Source organism: Salmo salar, chromosome 03 (genome assembly GCF_965601325.2).
Source record: "Salmo salar chromosome 03, fSalSal1, whole genome shotgun sequence".
In the NCBI taxonomy this organism is placed as follows: domain Eukaryota; kingdom Metazoa; phylum Chordata; class Actinopteri; order Salmoniformes; family Salmonidae; genus Salmo; species Salmo salar.
The window spans coordinates 81,504,917-81,517,799 of NC_138293.1; the positions used below are offsets into that span (position 1 = coordinate 81,504,917).

The window sequence follows — 12,883 nt, forward strand, 5'->3', positions numbered from 1 at the left end:
CATGCTGGTATTGGTACTATACTGTATTGTACTACTGTACCATGCTGGTGTGACGTTGTAGCTACTGTATGTGATAGATGGATAGAGAGGTGTGGTGGTGAGGTTTCACCAGAGAAACTTTCTAACAAAAGGGCTGCATGGCTGCTTGACCTGTTTATTTGCCGGCTGATTTGTAGAAATAATGACAAACATGATAAAACAAAAGCATAGAAATAATGATATGACACAAAAGCGTATTGAACTGGCTAGTGGCTTGACTCATCTCTAATACCATCTCCATGTCAGATACATTGTGGTCACATGGCCTTTGAATAAACAGCAAAATACATCCTCTCATGTACAAATCTTCCATCAGCCAAACGCTTAACATACTGTAGGTTACAAAGAAAGCATGGACCTCGATCTACAAGGGACTAATATTATCAAAGTGGGCAGCACCATCAACAGGTGAAAACCTGCAGCTGCCCTCTTCATGGAAGGTGGAAGGTTTGGGGTAGTTACAGTATGCAGAGCTGGTAAGAGCTAGCCTGGCCGGACATTTCACACATTTCTCTTCTGATGAAAACAATGTGTTAATAGTCTGTAAACCAAACACTTAACAGTGAATTTTCGATATGTGAGTCAGGTACTAAGGCAAGAAAATTATCAGAAGTTCTGTAAATGTACACTGAACAAAAATATGAATGAAACATGTAAAGTGTTGGTCCCATGTTTCATGAGCTGAAATAAAAGATCCCAGAAATGTTCCATACACACAAAAAGGTTATTTCTTTCAAATGTTGTGCACATACTTTTTTCCAACCCTGTTAGTGAGCATTTCTACTTTGCCAAGATAATCCATCCACCTGACATATGTGTGACATATGTAGAAGCTGATTAAACATCACTGCTTTGATTAAACATCATTACACAGGTGCACCTTGTGCTGGGAACAATAAAAGGCCACTCTAATATGTACATTTTTGTCATACAACACAATGCCACAAATGTCTCAAGTTTTGAGGGAGCGTGCAGTTGGCATGCTGACTGCAGGAATGTCCACCAGAGCTGTGCCAGAGAATGTAATGTTAATTTCTTTACCATCAAATCAAGTCAAATGTTATTTGTCACATGCTCCGAATACAACATGTGTAGATCTTACCGTGAAATGCTAACTTACAAGCCCTTAACCAACAATGCAGTTTAAGAAAATATTTACTAAATAAACTAAAGGAAAAAAATAAAAGTAACACAATAAAATAACCATAACGAGGCTATATACAGGGGGTACCGGTACCGAGTCAATGTACTGGTGTACAGGTTATTCGAGGTAATTTGTACATGTAGGTAGGGGTAAAGTGACTATGCATAGATAATAAACAGTGAGTAGCAGCAGTGTAAAAACAAAAGAGGGGGAGTCAATGTAAATAGTCTGGTGGCCATTTGATTAATTGTTCAGCGGTCTTATGGCCTGGGGGTAGAAGCTGTTAAGGTGACTTTTGGACCTAGACTTGGAGCTCCGGTATTGCTTGCCGTGTAGTAGCAGAGAGAACAGTCTATGACTGGGGTGACTGGAGTCTTTGACAATTTTTTGGGCCTTCCTCTGACACTACCTAGTATATAGGTCTTGGATGGCAGGAAGCTTGGCCCCAGTGATGTACTGGGCCATATGCACTACCCTCTATAGCGCCTTATAGTCGGATGCCGAGCAGTTGCCATACCAGGATGTGATAGAACCGGTCAGGATGCTCTCGATGGTGTATCAGTAGAACGTTTTGAGGATCTGGGACCCATGCCAAGTCTTTTCAGTCTCCTGAGGGGGAAAAGGTTTTGTTGTGCCCTTTTCATGACTGTGTTGATGTGTTTGGACCATGATAGTTTGTTGGTGATGTGGACACCAAGGAACTTGAAACTCTCAACCAGCTCCACTACAGCCCCGTCGATGAGAATGGGGGCAAGTTCGGCCCTCCTTTTCCTGTAGTCCACAATCGTCTCCTTTGTCTTGCTCACATTGAGGGAGAGTTTGTTGTCCTGGCCTCCCTATAGGCTGTCTCATCATTGTCGGTGATCAGACCTACCACTGTTGTGATGCCAGCAAACTTAATGATGGTGTTGGAGTCGTGCTTGGCCACGCAGTCGTAGGTGAACAGGGAGTACAGGAGGCGACTACCACAAGCCGCCGTCAACGTCGTTTTAGAGGATTGGGCACTACGTCCAACTGACCTCACTCACAACTGCAGACCACATGTATGGCGTCGTGTGGGCGAGCGGTTTACTGATGTCAACGTTGTGAACAGAGTGCCCCACGGTGGCAGTGGGGTTATGCTATGGCAGGCATAAACTACGGACAACCAACAGAATTGCATTTTATCTATGGCAATTTGAATGCACAGAAATACTGTGACGAGATCCTAAGGCCCATTATTTTTAAAGGTATCTGTGACCAACAGATACATATCTGTATTTGCAGTCATTTAAAATCCATAGATTAGGCCCTAATGAATGCATTTAAATTGACTAATTTCCTCATATGAACTGTAACAGTAAAATCTTAAACATTGTTGCATGTTGCATTTATATTTTTGTTCAGTATATTTGAGCATTTCATTATTGCTGTTCTGGGATAGATAGGCCTTCGTTTCAACACAGATCCAATTAAGAAAAACAATATGTTGTATAGCCTATTACATATTATTTGGGTAGTATTAATTTAACAATTGCTGCACAGCCTTCCATTTGAGTAAAAGTGAAAAATATGGAAATCTCTACATTTTGCAGGAAGTCTATACATTTACCAATGTGGTCAATATGAAGACCTCCAGATAAATGTAGATTAGAAAGAGACTTTAAACAGTGATAAGCTTCAAGAGGCTATTTAATGTAAGCAGATTGGCTCCACTAGCACACTGCTGCACATAATCAACCAATCATTTATATAAAAGCCTCCTCCATTCAGGCTGCAAAAGCATAATTATAAAATGACATTATCAATATGAAATTCATCAAATTGTAGGCTACTCCAAAATATGATCACTAAGTGATGGAAGGTATACTTTTGATTATTTCCCCTTGGATACTGCTGTAAGAGTAAGCCTACAACATATGAAAACAGTCATAGAAATCATTAATGTCTTCAAGGATCTCCTTATACTCTGGGGTATCCCGGTCCAGGTGCATCTCTCTTTTCACCCATATTTTGAGGTCTTTTGCTTGACCATCGTTGATTATCCCCTTGTAGAGATATTCATCGCCCAGGTCAATGTAGCCATGTCCGTAGTAGCTCCTTGTGCCTTCATCAGACATGTCAACTTTACCCTCTGTACGTTGTGCGGCGTCAACAAATCCTACAATAAGAGTGCATATTTTCACATTTACAAGGGATTTTTACACATTGAAAGAATGAATGTTAGTGATTCAAACACTAGTCCTTCTCAACTACACATTTTGCCTAGGCAGCCAATAGTGTATGGGCGCTAGATCTGCACTATCATCTAGCTAGGCTTGATGTGCATATCCGGTAATACACTCGTGTCTCCCGTAGACAGCTTGTATATAAAAGCCTCCTCCATTCAGGCTGCAAAAGCATAATTTACCTCGTTAACTAACTTTAATGGTGAGAAGGCAGAAAATAACAGGGAAAATATGCATATTACCTTTATGAAACCCCATTTTCCACCACCATTTTCATATTTTCAGACAATTTAGGATGCTGCACACAGCGTTCTAAAATATGGTGGTGGAAATGGTGTTTCATAAAGAAAGTATGCATAGTTTCCGTTTCCCCCCCACCTTCTAGCCATTAAAGAGAGGGAAATTCTGCCTTTGCAGCCTGAATGGAGGATGCTTTATGTATTAGCTGGTCCATGGGGGGCATGACTGTCACGTCCTGACCCTAGTAAGATGTCATTTTCTATAGTAGAGTAGGTCAGGGCATGACGGGGGTGTTTTGGGTTTTTCTATGTTTTCTACTTCTATGTTTAAGTTCTAGTTTTTCTATTTCTATGTTGGGGTTGTTTGGGTTGATCTCCAATTGGAGGCAGCTGATCCTCGTTGCCTCTGATTGGAGATCATATTTAAGTAGGGTTTTTTTCTTCCTGTTTTTATGGGTGATTATCTTTTGAGTAGTGTTTGTTTCTCTCTGCGTCACGGTTTGTTGTTTTTGTAAATTCAGTTATTTTGTGTATTGCAAAAGTTTCACGGCTTTAATAAAATGTGGAACTACAACCACGCTGCACTTTGGTCCGATCCTTTAGACAGCCGTGACAATGACTGTATTACCGGGAATGCACATCAAGCCTAAATGACATACCAGCAGGACATAGGGGTGCTGAGGGTGCTGTGTACCCCCTGAAAAATCATAATAATACAAAAAATTACAAAACAAATAATCTCACAAAAGTAGTGTACTAGGGCTTTACTTTATGCCAAATCATAGCACCTTCACCCCCAAACATCTTCCCGCAGCTATGCTGAATGATAGTGCAGATCTAGCACTGGGTGTGCTATCGGGTGCCTAGGCTACTACAAGTTCATTAAACAATCTTAAACATTGACGGAAAGACAAATATTGGATACCTTTGTAAGATTTATCTTAACATTAAATATCCATATGATGAGGGGAATATATATACTACTGGTCAAAAGTTTTAGAACACCTACTCATTGAAGGTTTTTCTTTATTTTCACTATTTTCTACATTGTAGAATAATAGTGAAGACATCACAATTATGAAATAACACATGGAATCATGTAGTAACCAAAAAAGTGTTAAACAAATCAAAATATATTTTATGTTTGAGATTATTCAAAGTAGCCACCCTTTGTCTTGATGACAGCTTTGCACACTCTTGGCATTCTCTCAACCAGCTTCACCTGGAATGCTTTTCCAACAGTCTTGAAGGAGTTCCCACATATGCTGAGCGCTTGTTGGCTGCTTTTCTTTCACTCTGAGGTCCGACTCATCCCAAACCATCTCAATTTGGATGAGGCCAGGTCATCTGATGCAGCACTCCATTATTCTCCTTCTTGGCAAAATAGCTCTTACACAGTCTGGAGGTGTGTTGGGTCATTGTCCTGTTGAAAAACAAATGATAGTCCCACTAAGCCCAAACCAGATGGGATGGTGTATCGCTGCAGAATGCTGTGGTAGCCAAGCTGGTTAAGTGTGTTCTAAATTAATTCTAAAATCTAAATCACAGACAGTGTCAACACCAAAGCACCCCCACACCATCACACCTCCTCCTCCATGCTTTACGGTGGGAAATACACATGCAGAGATCATCCGTTCACCCACACCGCATCTTACAAAGACACAGCGGTTGGAACTAAAAAATCTCAAATTTGGACTCCAGACCAAAGGACAAATTTCCGCCGGTCTAATGTCCATTGCTTGTGTTTCTTGGCCCAAGCAAGTCTCTTTTTCTTATTGGTGTCCTTTAGTTGTGGTTTATTTGCAGCAATCGACCATGAAGGCCTGATTCACACAGTCTCCTCTGAAGAGTTGATATTGAGATATGTTTGTTACTTGAACTCTGTGATTCATTTATTTGGGCTGCAACTTCTGAGGCAGGCAACTCTGATGAACTTATCCTCTGCAGCAGAGGTAACTCTGGGTCTTCCATTCCTGTGGCGGTCCTCATGAGTGCCATTTTCATCATATTGTTTGATGGTTTTTGCGACAACACTTGAAGAAACTTTTGAAATATTCCTTATTGACTGACCTTCCTGTCTTAAAGTAATGATGGACTGTCGTTTTTCTTTGCTTATTTGAGCTGTTCTTGCCATAATTTGGACTTGGTCTTTTACCAAATAGGACTATCTTCTGTATACCCCCCTACCTTGTCACAACCCAACTGATTGGCTCAAACGCATTAAGGAAAGAAATTCCACAAATCATTTTTTAACAAGGCACACCTGTTAATTGAAATACATTCCAGGTGACTACCTCATGAAGCTGGTTGAGAGAATGCCAAGAGCTGTCATCAAGGCAAAGGGTGGCTATTTGAAGAAAAATATTGTTTAACACTTTTTTGGTTACTTCATGATCCCATATGTGTTATTTCATAGTGTTGATGTATTCACTATTATTCTACATTATAGAACATAGTAAAAATAAAGAAAAACCCTTGAATGAGCAGGTTTTCTAAAACTTTTGACCTGTAGTGTATATATGTATATATATTTTTTACCAGCATCATATCTGAGCATCTGGGAAGCTATAGGATGACCCATGATAAAAGCTTGCTTCAGCATTTTTATTGCACAATCATCTTTTCCGCTTAGAATTGTTTGTGTCAAAAGCCACCTGTGAACAGGAGGGGTAAGCATTAAAGATAACACACAGAGCAGGGGAGCTGCACAGGCCATGTCCAGAAACAACATCTTACACCTACCCCTGTGGAATTTGTGGTTTTATGAAAATATGGGATAGGTATAATAGGACTGCAAAGAAAAATAATACGCCTTTCAAAATCCTTAATGGAAATGTTTAAAAAAAACTGTTACTTTCAGGAATGTTGTTAATTTATCATTTGTAACCAGAAAAGTCTGTCATTGTAAGGGTAAGGGGTTGTTTCAGTTTTTTTCCCCCAATTTCACTTGTTCAGTCCCACTCAAGCAGGGTTGGGGTCAATTATGAATTGAGAATTGCTCTTTAAATTTAATTTAACTCTTGAATTAGGAAGCAGAATTTGAATTAATTTAGAATTAGATTTACATTTTAATTTAATTCCATGAAATTCAAATGGCTTATTTATCTATCCCCATAGAAATGTTTATTTTGACATCATGTACAACTTGGTCTCAGAGCATGTTGTATTATTCTGTACATTTCCATTTAATATGATAGTTTTCGCATGGTTTCTAATGGTACGCCTTAAATTGTCCATCACCCATTTCGTATGATATGGTACGAATTACAATTCATATTATATTATACATTTGCAAAATGCACAATATGTTACAAAATGTACAATACTTATAGCTAGGTGTTAGCTAGGCTAGGGGTTAGGGTTTGAAATTATGGTTAGGGTTACGTTTTTTAGTTAGATTAAAGGGTTAGGGGAACGGGTTAGCTAAAATGGTTAAGGTTAGGGTTAGGGAAGAGTTAGTTAAAAGGGTTAGGGGAAGGGTTAGCTAATATTCAAAGTAGTTGCAAAGTAGCTAAAAAGTAGTAAGTAGTTGAAAAGTTGCTATTTAGCTAAAATACGAAACGCCCACCCATCCACCCCAACCAACCACCCTACTTTCATTTTTTGCCTTAAGTTACCATCTGTCTTATGTAACCATACCAAACGAAACATGTCATACTAAATTGTGTCCCGGATTTACTTTCACTATGTCACGTCTAGACTATGAGACCAGGCTGTCATGTATGGTTACCAACACCATGTAGCGTACATCTAATTTAAAAAATGCATTCTCCTTAAACAATTTTGAATAATTACAGTGGTCTGGAAACATTCTAAGATCATATTGTGGGTTGTCTATAATAATTCATAAATCCCTCAATATTTTTTAATATCAGATATTTTTTGGCAAGAATGCATTACATCAAACACTACAGTATGGAAGGGAACAATCTAACATTTCATGACAAAGAAAAATACTCTGAGTTATAATAAAACAAATATTTTGAATGGTATGTGTATTCATTGCATTAATAAGTGGCATATCCTTTGGATAAAACATTTGTCAAATGAAAGAGACTTTCATGTTTCATGTCTCAGTTGAATTGGCTTGAATTGCTTTGAATTAAATTATATTTCCTGCAATTGAAATTCAATTCAAATGATGCTTGATGAATTGACCCCAACCCTGCGCTCGAGGATTAATAACGATTTACAATGTATAAGGGGAGGGAACTAGTACACACATTGGGGGAAAGCCTTGAGCATTTCTAAAGCATTCACCTGCATATTTTAGATTCTTTGCTGCTACCAGTGGTCAGAGCATCTCTGTGATCCTGGTAAAGAACCCTCATGGTTAACAGTTTCCGTCCAGTTGGGTCATAATCAAGGCTCATGATCATCTCATGAAGCCTTGGATTCACTTGTAGGAGACGATCCAGTCGTACATCGTTTAGGGCCTTCTTCAGAGAATCTTTAGGTGGAATATGGTCTGCCTCCGTAATGCCTTTATTCTCCTTATCACGCTGAGATGGTCTAAATTTTTTGTCACTTATGAGGAGAGAAGAAGAATTAGTAGGTTAGGTTTACATAATTTGTTTGTTAACCTCGTCCCCAGTCTTGAATTGCTGGTGCGTAGAGCCTGGTAACAGTGTGGGACTATTTGGAATTTAGGGGGTGTGGATTTACTAAGTGAAATGCTAATCAATTTATATTCTGAGTGAATCACACGATTATGAGGTGGCTCTAAATCGAGGTGGGAGTGTGGAGCGAGCCTGTGACAGTTGTATTAGACGGGACTTTAAAAAAAAGTATGTTAAATCACATTGATCGTATTATTTTTGAGAAGCCCAATTGAAAAGTATTTCTAAGATGCGTACTTTCCGATTTTCTAAGCTCATTTTAAATCACTTGTGGTGCTGGCGTTTGAAGTCCACAATATAGGGGGGAGGTTCTAAGGATTATGCTAAAGGATGGACTGAGAGATCATTCAATTAAAACCAGCGGTTGTTTCATCCGCTTCTGCCATAGACATCTATTCAACTTCCATTCTGAGGCCCTGTGAAACCATACGGTTCGACAGAGAGCCAGCTGGTGGACGAGATTATTCATTTTGTCAATGCAGTTGGAATTATATACATGCTGTCAAGAACATTAAGTCCTAGGCCTATCCATAACAAGGCCTATTGTATTCAACTATCAAAGTAGACTTTAATCATGACACTGGAGCTTGGGGCTTCTAACCCCTTTAAAACATTGTGTGTTTGTTGTTCCTCTATTTCTTCTGCGTCCATTGATAGTAACCATTAGTCTGTGTGATTAACGGTAGCAATGTTTGTGAGACAAGAGCGGATCCCGAAGTGGTCCAGGAGCAGTTTTTCTCACAAAAACGTTGGTCGAGTTCGAATGGTTTGAGCTACAAACTATTGAGACTCTCACAAACATGTACTTGTAACCTGTTTTGCTCTATGACGCTCACAAGCTACACAATAGTAGTTCGAAGGTAAAGAGTTATTTTACATAGAAGATCAAAGGAAATCAATAGTGTCTATAATACTCTAATAAGTTCACATAGTTGCTGTCACAAACTCCAAACTCCACACAGTTGTCACTGACTAGTTGAATATTCATTTCCCACTGAGCAAACAATTTCTATACTTACAGCATTCTTATAAATTCATTTTAATCAGATTTTTGTTTGGTGGACCTTATTTTTCTTATTGACATTCATCAATAAAACTCATGAATGCAACTGTTTTTGTGCTTTTCTTGTAGCCCTGGTTGTCCTGAAAATAAACCGGTGAAACACTTCATTGTGAGGCTAAATATAAGGGTTGTACATGCAGATAAATAACAGTAGTGATTTTTTTTTTTTACACATATTTAACATCTTATTTTTGGGGGCACAAAACTACCTCCATACTTCCATTAGTTCGTATGGGTTACCTTCAGACTTCCATTGGTTTGTATGGGTTAACTTCAGACTAGTGCTGGGACACTTGTGTGGGTCATAGAGCAAAACGGAGAATCCCATCGTGTTCATTCTCCCCTTTCCATAAGTTTGTAGGCCAAACCTTTTGGACGCTATAGACGTTTCCGTGAGAAGACCGAGTTTTGGGATGTCTCATGGTCTGTAGTTCGGCCACCTTCCACTACAGATGCGGAAGGTCGACATAGGCGAATGCAGTGGGTTGAGACGCAGCCCATGCCAAAATATCTGATATCTTTAGTTTAAACTGACAGATTTTGATCGGGATATTTTTATTATGTTACTTAGATTGACTCACAAGTCCGTCAAAGAAAAGTGTGTGAGGTGGACTTGTCTGCTACCAAAAATGGATCCACCATGGTTCTGCCTCTCACACCAGTCCAATATCTCCCCGTCATCCACCCAGAACCCAGAAAATTGAGTAGATGGCTGAAGTACTCCGCTCATACAGTATTTGATTCTGGGTTGATGAGATTAGGCCTAGGTCTACCTGTACTTCCACACAAAAATGTACCGAAATGATAGACTTACTCTTTATATTTGTGAACATGTCCAAGGCTGTAACCTTTTATTATGCCATCATCATGTTCGTCATGACGGCACGGTTCTTCTCTCTCCTTCCTAGCGTTTCCAGTTTTTCCAGAATCTTCATTAGATTTTTCCTCCATGAACCATGTTCTCTCGTCACCAAAACACTTGTGAGTTCCTGGAGAAATACAAAGTTTCTCCTCTCTGTTCTTTTTAACCACCTTAATAAATATAACCACTCCTACCAGCACTGCTGCCCCCCATCCGACTGGCCCCAAGAACCCTAACAGCCCGAGGGCTGGAAGACCCATTTCAACTCCTGGTAGTCTGCAATGTCTTGTAGCCCAACTCTTGGTTCTCAGCAAATGTGTCCTCTCTGATCTTAACTCCGAAAAGTTATAATCTTGACACACTTAGATAAGTTTGTCATGCGGTATGGGCGGAGTTGTGCAATATATGACCAATGAGTCCAAGTTCTAAGTGTGTGCGTGCATGTGTGTTTCTAAGTGAAAGAGAAAGAGAGATGTTATACATTGCTGGGTGAGGAGTGTCTGCTGAGGAGTGCCTGGTTACATACACACGTGCGCACATGCACACACCCACATACTGTTCACACACATTCAGACAGAAATATGCTATGTGAAACAAACATGTCTCTCTGACATGGAGATCAAGGAATCATGTCGGCTCTTTTCATGGCCTTTCTATCTGCAATGCAATATTTGGTTGTGGGTTTATGAGCTAAGGCCTAGGTCTACCGGTACTTCCACACAAAAATTAAGCAAAATTATAGACCTACTCTTTAAACACACTTAGAAAAAAGGATTCCAAAAAGGTTATTCGGCGGTCCCCATAGGATAACCCTTTTTGGTTCCAGGTAGAAACTTTTTGATTTCAGGTAGAACTATTTTGCATGCTTAAGAAACCCTCTTGATTACTGTGCATGCTCCTACCATGTGCTCCTAATTGAGCACTATTGATTGATGCATTGAGAAATGTGATTGATCATTTTGTTTAAGGTGTGGCTGCCCAGGCGAAGGTGCAGGTGAGAGGGAAGCCACATTTTTTAGAGCTGTGGCAGATGTTGTACTTTAGAGTTTCTAGAGAAGTTAAAGTTGTACTTATCAACAAATGGGTAATATATTGTGCATTTTAAAGGTGTCTAGTATCATTCAGTGAAGTTTCATATGATTTCTCAAAATGGTCACAAGACCGCAAGAACATTTGTCCAAGGTGTACTTATAGCTTTGGCACCAGAAGTCTACATTCAACAGCTTTAAAAACAAAAACATTGTTAAAATAAAGCATTTATGATGGATGAATAGTTTATTAATCATTTAGAAAGCATTGTTCCTAAATGTATAAATATTAATGTCAGTAAGCTATTCATAAACAGTATTTTATCAATTTATAAATGATGTATTAATGATTAAGACGATCCATTAAAAGATGTTTGATAATTGTATTTTCATACTTTATAGTTATTTATAAACTAGATATAAATGAATTATTATTGCAATTACAAACCAGTTGTAACAGACCTGTTATTGGTTGATTAAATCATTAAGAGAGCATTAGTTAATGGTTGACTGACTTGCCTAGTTAAATAAAGGTAAAATAAAATACAAAATACAAATTTTATTGTCAAAATGGTGATATATGTCACGTCCTGACCAGCAGAGGGAGTAGTTGTTTAGTATTTTTGGTCAGGACGTGGCAGAAGTACTGTGTTGTATGTGTTTTTCTGGTATTTCTGTTTCTATGTTGGTCTGTGTGGCTCCCGATCAGGGACAGCTGGTTATCGTTGTTCCTGATTGGGAGTCATATATTAGGAGTATGTTTGTCACCTGGTTTTTGTGGGTTGTTTTATTTTACACTGCTAAAGTATCTGTATAGCCTGTAAAACTGTTACTAGTCGTTCTTGTTTATTGTTTTCCCGTGTTCACTTTATTCAAATATAATTAAAGATGAGCATACATATCCCGGCTGCGTTTTGGTCTATTCAACACGGCTACATTCATGACAATATAATACTAAAAGCTTAGATTTTGTTTTAATTGGATCATGAGTAAACTTATGCAATGTGTCATTTGTTTTCTTACAATTTTGAACCAAACGTGACAATTGTCCCATGGTGTGACTGTCCCCCATAATTGAAAACATAAATGACCCGAAAAAGCTTGGGAAATCATTTAAGGAACTAGGCTGTAGTAGTACTACCAAAAACAAACTAAACAGTATTGGACTGAACATCAGAGGGGAGATGGTATATGAAAAAGCAGAGGTTGCCAATGAATTCAACTCATTTTTACTTCTGTTGCCAGCAAGCTGGTTAGCAAGCTGCCCACCAGTTCTGGTTTGTATGGAAGCAACCAAGTCAAGAAGTATTATGTAAAGTTAGGGGTTCAGCCAAACTCTTTTTCTTTTGCAAAGGTAGCAACAACCAAAACAGTCACGTATGCTGGCAGAGCTAAAATGCTCCAAAGCCACAGGCCTGGATAATATTCCTGCAAGGTTTCTAATAGATTCTGCTGAGCAAATTGGCCCTTGGATTACGCATATTGTTAATCTCTCTCTTGAACAAGGCACCTTTCCCAGGGACATGAAACAAGCTAAAGTTATACCTCTGTATAAGAAGGGGATAAAGTCTGACCCTGGGAATTATAGGCCTGTATTAACACCAAAGATCCTGGAGAGAATTGTACATGAGCAATGTATGAATATGTTAACAAACAGGGTCTAATGTTTGATTTTCAGTCGG

General features: G+C 39.0%; 1 long non-coding RNA gene across 1 annotated transcript; it reads right to left on the minus strand.

The window, feature by feature from the left end:
- Positions 1 to 140: 140 nt before the first annotated feature.
- LOC106601777 (uncharacterized) lies at positions 141 to 10,618 on the minus strand. Its single transcript, XR_014391701.1, has 4 exons — positions 10,126 to 10,618; positions 7,890 to 8,156; positions 6,168 to 6,283; positions 141 to 3,323 (listed from the first exon to the last, which is right to left on the minus strand). It is a non-coding gene; the product is annotated as an uncharacterized LOC106601777 (long non-coding RNA).
- Positions 10,619 to 12,883: the final 2,265 nt, after the last annotated feature.